This window comes from Schistocerca gregaria, chromosome 4, assembly GCF_023897955.1.
Source record: "Schistocerca gregaria isolate iqSchGreg1 chromosome 4, iqSchGreg1.2, whole genome shotgun sequence".
In the NCBI taxonomy this organism is placed as follows: Eukaryota; Metazoa; Arthropoda; class Insecta; order Orthoptera; family Acrididae; genus Schistocerca; species Schistocerca gregaria.
Window position 1 is genome coordinate 543075469 of NC_064923.1, and position 12589 is coordinate 543088057.

Consider the following 12589-nt stretch of genomic DNA (forward strand, 5'->3'; position numbering starts at 1 on the left):
TTTGCTTTTAAATTCTTACTGACTACTGACAATTGTTCCCATGAAGTTAAGATCAGCTATATTTCTAACGAAACAGCTGGCTAAGTATGCATATGTTTGTGTTTTGAGATGCAATGGGGGAACTACCTTCACAGGAATGAAAAGGAATATTCACACTATTCAGAAAAATAATTCGGATTGTATTGACAAAGAAGCAAAACGAATCTGGTAGATATTGTTTTAAGGATTTTAATATTTTAATACAACTAACACTGCATATAGGGCCGGTTGTACAACGCCCGGTTAAATCCAAGGTTAGCTAATTACGGAATAAACTAACAACGGTATAACATTGACAGCGTGTTGTACGATGCCATTTTATTCTCTTGTTAGTTAACCCTGGAATTGCGATCTCGTTCAGTTAAGTTGGCAACAGCAGGAAAGCACTCTGGGTATTTTCGCGCGTTTTTGAAGTTTATTTACGTCTCGTCGTCTGCAAAAAGAGCTCGATTAAAATAAGTTAAACGCTATCGAGAGCCCAAAACTATCCCTGGAAGATGTATTAAAGCATGTCGATATCGTTCACGATGTCAGAAGCATAATAGAGAACAAGAAAACGGATGCAATATCAAGTAGTGAAAAGGTCAGTCAAAACATTTAACTGTGCTTGTAATGTATGTATAATGAAATGTCGCTTGAAATTAGTTAAATGGTTAAGTTTTCATTGTTTGACCAATAAGATATCTTTCCAAATTTCAGAACAAAGTATGGGAGGGAGTATCTACTCTCTATAATTCACAAACAACATCGTGCAGAACCAGTGATCAGCTGCGACAGAAATATGACACGCTAAAGAAAGAGACCAGAAAACATTGTGCTTGATGTGATGTTTAAAGCTTTCCCGGCGTACTGATTGTTCCATAAAAGCACGGGAGAACATCCGACAGTTCTCCCGTGTTTTTATGAAACTAACATTATGGTGCATTAAGGCAGCATAGGCTCTAGACTGGCGGTGGGCCTTTTGACGAACATAAACTTGCAATTGTGTATACAAAAATACACAGTTTAATTAAACTTTCTTCAGGTGGACATACTAGTCATTTTGATTCTGACACAACGTTTCTAGATGAGAATATTTCATCCAATATTGTAGATGATGAATTTTTCGTAGGCAGCTACTGTAGTAACTATTTTGAAAGGCAAGCAGCTTTTTGAAATAATGAACGTCATGTCATCATTTCAGAGACTGCAACAGTCAGCGACAACACAGGCTTCACAGAGTTTAATTTGGCCGATAATTCTGAGGTGTTATTTACGGCCTGAATTATTGAACACTGTTTGTTCCTCCACCTGCTGCTTCTTTTTTTCCATATACAATTACCATTTTTATGATGAGGCGGTAATTAAATATTTTACCGGGTGATACACATGGAGAATAGGTTGTCAACATTTATAGTGGACAGCCATAAACCTCTTTATAATTAATGTACTTATGGGTAATATCTTAACTAGAGGCTGTTGTCATTTAATGTCTTCTAGATATATAAGTAACAGTTGCTTTTAAATATATAATTATGACTTTACAATTATCTCTAGCATCTATGTATAATAAAGGGGGAAGGGGAAGTAACTGGAGAAGTAAGACCTTCACTCTGTTCTTCCTTGTTTCCTATAATAATCTCTACTTAAAAGTGTCACTTTTGTTTTCTGATTATAAATCCCTATTCATAAATGTCTGAAGTAAGCGTGCCATTGCTTGTGGAGACACATCCAACAGATAAGAAACGTGGAAACTACTTCAAAATAAGTTATTATACGGTAGCATTTCCTACAGTTGTCTCAAAAGTGAATGTTGTAATATTTTAGCATCCCATTTTTGTTCATAATGAAACACAGTAGTTTCAAATGATGTATTCATTTACAGATATGTTGTATCTCGTGCATAAGCTCAATGCAGACAATTTTCTTGTTGAATTAAATTAGTTAAACTGTGTGCAACTCATGGAGCTGTAGTCCATCAGATGATAAATTACATAAAATGTAAGGAGATGAGCACTGCAGATTAATCAACATCTACACTACAAAATGTGAATACATACAAAGTAGCTCTAATCTAATGTCTTTTTGTGTTATTGTCAACTGCATGATTTGATTTCAGATAACACAACTTGCAAAAATCCAATACAAGTTTTAAGAAGCCCACTACATCCTACATTGTATCTAAATACAAGTTCTTTACATGAATCTGACTAGTTCTGCAAGCTTGAAATTACTGCAAAATTAAACAACTGATAAGCAAATTAATTACTCTCTTCATAAATTTACTCAGCATTGTAATGTAAACTTCAAATATTCCATTACTTGTTGACATCATCGTCTACCATATAAAATCTAAATCTTATATAGGGGGAACCATAAACTTATGTTTACACTAGGGTCAGCAGTGCTCATAATTATAGTTTCACAAAATAATATTTTGTTGGCAACACAATACTTGATGTTGAGTGAAAATATTTTAACAGCCTATAGGATTCACACCAATTAACTTAAAAAAATTTGGGGAATGTAATTTAAAATTTGTGCTAATGTAGAATCTATGGCACTGTGTCTGTCTCACAGAGCTGTAAATATGCTTGCCCTCTTACATAACATGATGTCTTAAGATATTACCATGTAGGCTATATTCCATACTTTAGTGCCATAAACTGGTTTACTTTACCCATTGTTGGTAAGAGGCCCTATAGTCAGATAAAGTCTTAAATTTTCTTTTCCCCAGTGAAAGTAAATCATCACCAGCAAGGAATAAACAAGGCAGTATGCATTCACAATGTGGAAAGAATGATCCTGAAAGATGATATTATTTTGTGAAACTATTTTGTTGCCAGTAAAATACTTGATGTTGAATATATATATATATTTTAACAGCCTGGAGGGTTCACACCAGTTAACTTAAAAAGTTAGGTAAATGTAATTTAAAATTTTTAATTCTTTTCTTCAACAGTTGACATAAGGGGGCAGATAATCCAGGAGGTGGTCCATCAGCTACACATGTATCAGGTACCTCACAATAATGTTATTTGCATGCTTTATTGAGTTCTAGGTTGTCACAACACGTAAGCACAAGTGTATCACTAATGCCCACAATCCACATCATAAAATATACTACCTTTCTAAAGAAATTAATCATGTCTTTCTAAGAACTGAAGCACATTCATTACCATTTATAGCCACAAAGGTGTAACATAGAATTTCCTATGCTAATATTTTATTTATTACAGGAGACCAGCCAGGCCGAAGCAAGTGGAAACGACAGAGGGTATCACTGTCTGTGTCAGCTAAAGAGTTGGGTCCATAGGCCAATGCGAAGAGAGAGTTAGCTGAACTACAACTGGTGCTGTTGCAAAAGCAGCATGACGAGTCACAGAGGAGAGAAGAAGAGCTTTTTCAATTAAAGAAAGACAGCCTAGAGCTGAAAATTAAGATTAGAAAAGAAAAACCAAAGAAATTAATGTCTGAATAAAAACAAATTCATGTAAACATTTTATTTTCAATTAGTCAGATAAAATAAAATTTTCATTTAATTACAATAGAGAATTGAAGTAATTGACAAATGTGTCTCTTGTGGCATGCTGTCCATTGTCTTGTGCATCCTGGTCTCTTTCATCTACAATAGACATATCAATGGCTGCCTCAAATATAGGATCGAGAGGAGGCAATCCCTCATTCATGTCTATTGCCATATTGTGCAGCACAGCACTTGCAAGAATTATTGCCCCAGCTCTTTCAGTCTGTAGTGTTATTTAGTAGATAGAACTGGAAAACGTCTCTTCCAAACACCGTATGACCTCTCTACCACATTTCGTGTTCTTATATGTGATTCATTGTATGTGATTGTCCTTGGATTGGTTATCCGAGGAAGAAGATAATGACACACTGCATAACCAAAATCACACAACAACACACGATTACCCATTTCACCACTTTCAAGTGGAGCTTTCAGCCTAGAATTATTGAAAATGGTCTGATCATTTGCTGAACCTGGCCACATACAGACAATGTCCAATATTTTTAAATCATAGCTGGCCACTGTTTGCACATTCAAAGAAAAATATCCTTTTCTTCCTCTATATTCTTCTGCATTGTCACCACCTGAAGACTTAATTCTCATATGTGTGCAATCTATGGAGCCACAAACTCTTGGAAATGACGCTATGTAATCCCCTTGTCGATTCCAGCGAAATCTCCAACAGATAACAGAAAATCGCCTGAGGCAAAATATCTTAGTGTTAATAGTAATTGGTTCATTGGTGGAACAGTATCATTCTTGAAAGAAAGAAAAAGGAATAAAGTAATCTGTAACAGTTGAGCTTTTTTCTTAATTCATAATTGAAGGTAAGTATGGTTCTCACAGTCTCCTTTGAAACTGAAACACCCATTCTTTCAGTTTTAAACTCACAAAGACTCAAGTACTAATTAATTCATACACTTCTGTAAATCTGTCATAAAGAGCATGGAAGGTTGTGGAACAAGTTATTAAGGTGCAGAAGTTGACTCAAGAAGCTAATTCTGGTAAACCAGAAGAACAACACATTCCAAATGGTGATAATCTATCATGAAAATTACTTTACAAATATGTATATTAGGAGGATACAATTTCTTTTTAAAACAGCTAATGCTCTTCTACAGTTACTCAGCTACTATTTTGAAATAAAGCATTAGTGTGACATTAGACATATCACTATTGACTGTATAGGCATAATCAAAGCCCATTTAATACAGTTATTCAAAATTAACATCTGGAAGTCATATAAAGTATATACAGATGAACTGAAGGGGAGGTCGAGGTGTTTTCAGATGGGCTGGTGTACATAATAATAATGTTGAGAAACACAACAGCTATGTTCCATAGTTTCATGATAGTCTTACTGTGTTAAACTTGGCTTGAGTTCACAGACTTCAGTGAAGAATGGTGGGATACGATGTTGTGGCTCAGAAGCAAAAATGGGCCTCTCATCAAAATATATTCACTAAAGGCTGAAGTTGTCTGAAATTGGGACACTACTGTTTTATCAAAGCTTTTTGCAACATAAGAACTCACGTTTTTGTTAAAATTGCCATACAAGTAGTAACCATAACTGGTGTGGATTTTCGATTTCATTAAGTCTGTTATGGGATTGTCTTCTAAATAAAACGAGTCAATCCTTTCTACTACTGCAACAACTGTAACACACGCCAGATACGCAAGGCTATTTTGGCACGAACCGTCGTTTTAATGTGCCTAATTTACAGAAATAACACAATTCATGAAGTAAGGAAAGGAAACACATTTCACACAATTTAACAGTATTATCTTAGAAAACTGAGAAATAATTTCACCTGTCCACCCTATGTCCCAGTTTCTGATGTACAAGATTGAAAAGACGAAGCACGGTTTCCTTTGACAAGCGAAATCTGTATATGAATTCATCAAAATAATTCGGGCTGCGTCTCACTTTCTTCTCCTTCCTCATTTTTATGAACACTTCAACCAAAAACTCGTCACCGCTGTCTGAATCTATGGGTATTCCTGCCATCTTTAAAACTTATTTCGTGGTTAAGCTCGCTAACCGGCTAGAAATCACCGGCTAAACTATCCTCGAGTTTATTCTCCAGTTAGGCGTTAGTCCGGGTTCGTACAACGCGTTTCTCGCGCTATTCCAAGCTTAGAGCTTAACCGCCTGCTAACTGGGCGTTGTACAAGCGGCCCATACAAGACCATTGTGTCTGCATTATGTGACCCAAGCAAAATGGAGAACAATCAAACTGTTCATCTCCAGCAGACAAGGAACAGAAAATAATTCAGTGCATTTCACATATACTAAAATACAAATTTTTGAAGAAGGATCTCAATACTCCAGTATCATGTAAGTACAAGCATTACCAGAATTACAAAGACTGAAAGACGAGAAGCTTCTCCTCTTGATTTTTTTTTACAAGGAATGAGGAGACAGTGAACTAAAGTTCCTTATTAATCTTGTGAAGAATAAAATTTATGTAACAATGTTTCATATCAAGACAGAGTAAAGTAGCATAAAACCCATCGGGCATAGCCCTGCTTGTTCGGTCAGAGGGTTGGCTGCACACTGTAAAAATTGAGTGAAGTATTCAACCATGACTTGAATGGATGTCATGTGAAGTCCACCCAGACTAAATGCCGTGAACAGTAACAAACAATAACCAACAAGATGAAGTGGCAAAAAGCGGCAAACCCATATGTTGTCGGAAACCAACGTCTAGCGCCCGAGATCACTCATTGCCTGTATTTTCATAGCGCCTTCCGTCTGAATGCTGAAGTCATATATATATATATATACATAATGATAGCACAGCTACAACGCGTTTTATTTTCTGACACACTAGTAATAACTTTACTGTCCAATAAAATTTTTGCAACAAATTTGTTTTGGCAGACTGTCTGCCCAACACGGCCCACGCGCCACAGCTCATAGGTGCCCATTAGTTGGGAACTGGTAGTTTATTCATTCAGTTAATTATTTACTTATTCGTGTTCCGTTAAGCAAATATACGGGAGAATTCCATGGACATGGAACGAGTCATAATTATACAGGGGGTGGTACTTATAGATGCTAATAATTACAAGCTTAGGCACCTCCAATGGTGAACAGAAGCATAAAACAGTCAAATGATAAATCACAATTATTCCACGTTACACGTTACAAATTTGATATAACTGAAGTACATCATTACCCTGAGCGAAAATTTCCGTGCTAGCGTAGATTATCATGTTCTGTTACAAAGTGGGAACAACAAATTTTATAAGAACAATGTGTCATATCTAAGTTAAACGTAGAAATGTTTACATTAAAGAATTCATTAAGAGAGTAGAAACAGTTTTCCAAAAGATAATCCTTTAATTTACTGTTGAACTGTGGCACTACACAGGTAAGATATTTTATGTCTGATGGGAGTGCGTTAAAAGCCTTTATTCTTGCGCAGTGTACCTCCTTTTGTACTAGACTTAAGTTTTTTTTCTATCTACATCCTAGTCTTGTTTTGACCTTGTGTCATAGTCGTGAAAGGAACACTATTGGTTTCGTGCATGGGGTGTTTCTTAATTAGAAAGAACATTAGGAATTGGATATATTGTGAGGTCATTGTTAATATTTTAGGCATTTTAAAAAGATTTATTGATGAACGATTGGTATTAACTCCACTTAGAATTCACATTGATCTCTTCTGAGTGACAAATTCTTAAATGCCATTGGTTGGATACCCCAAAATACCATGCCATAGAACAACTATGAATGAAAATAGCTAAAATAAGCAGCTTTAACAGCATCAGTATTACCAGTTGCTATTATAATACATATCGGATAATTTGATGAACTAAGCCTTTTTCTCAGGACCAAATATGACAAGAGCAACTTAGTTTATTGCCGATGTGGAGGTTCAAAAATTTTGAAGAGTAAACTTGTTGTATGTCTTGATCATTACAGCTTAGACTTAAATCCTCATAAAGTTTCTGAGGCCCAGGGAAATGAATGTACTTTTCTTTCTTTTCTTTTTAAAATTCACGCCATTCCAGCTGAACCTCTTATGCAGATCGTGGAATACAGAGTTGCCAGCTGTTACCATGTCATTGTTAGGTATTTTTCAACTAAAACAAATATATTATCTGTAAAGAGAGAAAATTTTCTATCGACATCAATACCTCTCCTCAGTGCAGCACTCCATGAAGAATGGGCTACCATTCCCCAAGAAACCTTCCAGCACCTGATTGATCGTATGCCTGCGAGAGTGGAAGCTGTCATCGAAGCTAAGGGTGGGCCAACACCATATTGAATTCCAGCATTACCGATGGCGGGCGCCAAGAACTTGTAAGTCATTTTCAGCCAGCTGTCTGGATACTTTTGATCACATGGTGTGTGTGTCGCTAAGTATTACAATAAATGGTATTAAGACAACATTTACGCACCTCAGTAGAAATATTATCAAAGGCAGATAATTTTTGTTTTCCATTTCAGTGATATTCCTTCTCCCCTCACTGACTAACAGGAGCTACACGCATCTGAGTTATTTTGCACACTCCAGATCGTTTCTCAGAAGCTGTTAGTCAGTGCTCATCGACTGTTGTTGAGTGATGCTTCTCAAAAAATTTCAACGATTTGTATTTCATGATTGATATCAGTGGAAATAGATGACCCAGTTTAATACGATGAGCATCTTGTTACATTAATATGCGAAAAAGAGAAGACTCAAAATCAGTTATATAATTTATGATCCCAACAGAATATCTCACTACATTGTTTAATATTATAATTAATGCCTTATAAGTCGTTTCTTTTCTTTTATGAAGTAATTCTTCATGTCATTTTTTGAGAGAATTATTGCCGTGAAATGTGTAACTGTCATTATTTGATTCCTTACAGTAGATGTATGTCATTAACTGTGTAAATACACTGCAGTGCATGTTCTACAGCAGCACAAGCGTACTGCATGTTTTGAGGTCCATGTACAGTTTCGTGGAGAACTTAACGCTGATCGAAAGTGATACTTAAGGTATTGAATTAGATTTAAACCAATAAAATTGCCCATTTTTAAGCAATCTAGAGGGAAGGAAGTTGCTGATTTGGTGTCAGCAAATGTCCACAGGGATGCCTAATTACTGTAACAGAGGTTTAGCACAGAGGAACTATATTAATCAGTATGTTCACTTCATAACTATTCTCCTGACATATGGGTCCAATGTGACGAACAAAACTCAAATTACTATCCGTGGAGGTCGAGTAAAAGCTCTTCAGACATGTTTGTTTAAAATTATTATTAATGTTTGGTATCGATAAGCCAGGCACCCATTACTATTAACACAGTTCACTGAGCCAAGCCTGTGAAAAGACCTAATGTGTAAAGGTTTTCTTCAGATTTTATAAAAGACTTTGGTCTAGCAATTTGTAGCTCCATTAAATAAAATGGGAAGTAGGAATCTATATATAGTGCACTGGTCTGCACTCCGATTAGAGCTTACAATTGACACTTGCAGAACTATTGAGCTAACAAGCTTCTGCTGGCAGCTGGTCTCCCTCATAGCAATATTACTCGCTGAGCCTCATAACACAACGTTAAAGATAAGAATAGTTGTTTCTTGTGTGAAACACGGCATTCCTGGAGTCCAGAATTAAAACTGTCTGCCTTGATGTCATATCTTACATGAGGATTATTCAGAATAAGTCATTTCTGTAGAAATGGAATGCCAAGAGAATTTAGTGGAACAATTCAAGACAATTAGCTGTACTTGAGCAACTTAGAGTTTGTAGCATAATACTTGTTGTGTCTGTCTCACGCGGGCTCTAAGAAGAGAGTGCCACGCAAGTTTGATTTTTGTGCAGCGTTATCTGTTGATACATTCTAACAATGACAGTTTCCAACGAAAGCTTGTTTCAGTGGAATAAAAGGTAGTAGTAAATCAACCTTACATCACATATCACGAAACATTAAGGTATCAAACACTTTGTACTTCGAAAGCGAATGTGTCTACATGTAATCTTGTGCTTCATATAAACAGAATTTTGTGACTACCGAGAGAAGGCAGGAATATGCTGGCAGGGATGGAAGCAAGAAGAAAACAGTTAATTAAGTATTCTAACAAACACAGTAATGAATTCATTTTTAGATTCAGAAGAGAAGATACTAAAAATTATGTTCATTAACACGGATACTAAACTGTGTATGTAATCAATGTGCAGTTCTGCACCTTCATAACACAGAAACTAAACTGTGGATGTAATCAATGTGCAGTTCTGCACCTTCATAACCCAGAAACTAAACAGTGGATGTAGTCAATGTGTAGTTTTACACCTTCATAATTTTTTCACCTTGGGATCCATACATACATTGCATATAGACTAGTCTGTTCATTGCTTTCGAAATGTTCCTCTCTCTTTTAGTCCATAAATTGTTTCAAGAGTCCGAGTTAATTTCATAGATGGTTGCTTCGAATCTTCGCAACGACTTTTATTGTGTGTTGTTTCTTGAGACTTGTAAATCAGACACTTGTTCTTGATCCCATGAGGTACTGGATAGAGGTTGCCAAAAGACTTTCAAATTGTTTTATAAATCGAAAGACACATGTGAAACACACACTTGATTACCTGGAATCTCCAAGTTACTTTATGTAGCTATGTAAATAAAAGCAAGAACAAACACGACTTTATCTATTGGCATAACTAATTCAAACAGCACCAGAACAAAGTTATCAAACATAGTCTTCCATTGTTTGAAATCCTGCATGTAGAAAGCTCTTCACTGCCGTATAGCATCAACTCGTTTTAACTTGCAAGTTGCTCTGTACAGAATAAAGAACATCTGAAATTTGGAGAGCACATTGTCTTGTGCTCTATCGGATGTCGGGAGCTGATTATGCAGGTTTCGAGCTACGAAAATGCATTCTCCTGGCCACTAAGGTAGTCAAGACTTTGAACGATGTAGGGATTGTCTGGCAATTCTGCTGTCGTAACAGTGATTTGCGGGTGTGAGACTGGTTTATCCTCCTAAATTCGCTTGCCTTTTTCTTGCCACCTGGAGTAAATATTTTTCAATAATTCCCGCTTAAGATATCTCCATGAGTTAGAATAGTGAAGTTTTATGATTCGAAGAAGGTCGTTTCTTGCGTTAGCTACCCCTGCTTTCATCTTTCATGTTGCGAGCACAGCTTCAATTATTACAGTGAGAGTGTTTACTGCAGCAATGCTTTAATAGCATAGTTGCAGAGTGCTCACTTAGTAAAACGATACCTGCTTTCAAAATCAGTTCCAGTTTTGCTGCAAAAGTTGTGTCTTATCACTTTCTTTTGCTGATAACTGTCACGAGTAAGTGATGAATCTTAACCCTCTGTGTTATATGTCTCCTGGTCATCTCGCAGGAGCAGCACAGTCATCTGCTTCTCAAATACCAAGTTACATCACTAACAAATCGAGAGGAAGTCTCTGAACAGATTCGAACTGTCAGTGACACGAATATAAATTTGGCTCAAAATATTGGTGTCAAACAAGACGGGAAAAATTACGGAAGCAATGGAGAGACTAGTTAGTAGGTATTACCTGTGGTAGATCTGGTGGTGAAACACTTAAGGAAGTACACAACTGTCAATTTGCCTATTTCTTCTGTTTTGTTTCCACTTCACTAGTCATACATTCAATTTTTTCTTGTGAATCTACAGTTTTATTTATTATTTCATGACATTGATGCATTAGTTTGTTATCCATAATACCTCCACAATTTGATGTAATCTGCTGTTGGTTCGAAGTTAGATTGGCGTCTGGTGGCGCAGCCCCACTGAAACCTGGCTGGAGCAGGCTGAGGATGCAGTGAATGAAGTTGTTCATATTGCTAGTACAGTTGAGACTTGGCAGTATTGCTGACGATGTGTGGCACCCCGTGATCGTTCGCTCACGTTGGGGATTGGTGCTGAGAGTAATATTGCTGAATTCTCGTAATATTCTCCTTTCATACTGATGAAGTAGTTTGAATGGTATTCGCATTTATATGACATCGAGATCGCAAATTTAATTTTTCGACCCTAGGAAGGGTCCTAGGAAGCCAGCTAATTGGAGCTCTGTGGCACCAAGCTCATCTTGTGATCTAAGGCAAGGATGGTTGCTGGTTCAGGTCGCGTTAGACTACTGGTGTGCATAGCTTCAGTGTTTTCTTTTTACACTGGAAATCGACAGAACGGATTTAGTAAGAAAAATACTAAGAAAACCTTTGCATTGCATCAACCGAACGATCAGCCTATTTTTATTTATTTTTATTTTTAATCGCCATTCTTATTCTGCAGTGCAGTAAACTTTATTCATTACTATTTTATTGTTGTTACAACAGCTTTCCAATCCATATCTGGTACCGATGCACATGACCAGGCTTTCTGGACAAATGTAATGTTTCCCCATACACGCATTTACCTCGCAATCTCGTTCTAAGGGCAGAAAGAAAAACCCAATAAAAAAAGACGACTGCGGGAGACATAGGCAACATTCAGCGCTAATTTCTGTCGGTTTCACACCATGACGACACATAAATTCATATCGCAATATGTTACTCAGCATTCGAATATGTAGTATGGACTGCAGCAGAGCTACAGACAGCTACGAATTTTTTGAGCAGAGCCATGGTTTACGATTGGGTCTGCTGCGGGTTATAGTGTTACACCTGTAAATGGAAGACTATGTTTGACGACTTTGTTCTGCTGCTGTTCGAAGTATTTGTGCCAATGTGTAAATTAGGGCTTCTTCTTGCTTTAATTACATAGCTACTTAAACTAACATGGAAATTCGGGGAAATCAATGTATGTTTCCCTTGTAACTTTCGATTTCGAATACAATTCATAAGCCTAGTGGCAACTGCGTTCCAGTACCTCATGGGAACAAGAATGGCGGTCCACTCTATGAATACCAAGCAACATTGCACAACGAAATTCGTAAGAATTTGAAGGAACCACCAGAGATACTGATTTGGATTCTTTACATCGTTTAGGGACAAACAAGAGGGGAACATTACAAAAGCAATGAACAGACTAGTTCATGTACATTGTTTGTATAGATCTCAAGGTGCAGAA

General features: G+C 36.7%; 1 long non-coding RNA gene across 1 annotated transcript; it reads left to right on the forward strand.

Moving 5' to 3' along the window:
* The first annotated feature begins 390 nt into the window (after positions 1-390).
* On the forward strand, positions 391-3480 carry LOC126267136 (uncharacterized). Its single transcript, XR_007548962.1, has 3 exons — positions 391-622; positions 2981-3036; positions 3258-3480. It is a non-coding gene; the product is annotated as an uncharacterized LOC126267136 (long non-coding RNA).
* Positions 3481-12589: the final 9109 nt, after the last annotated feature.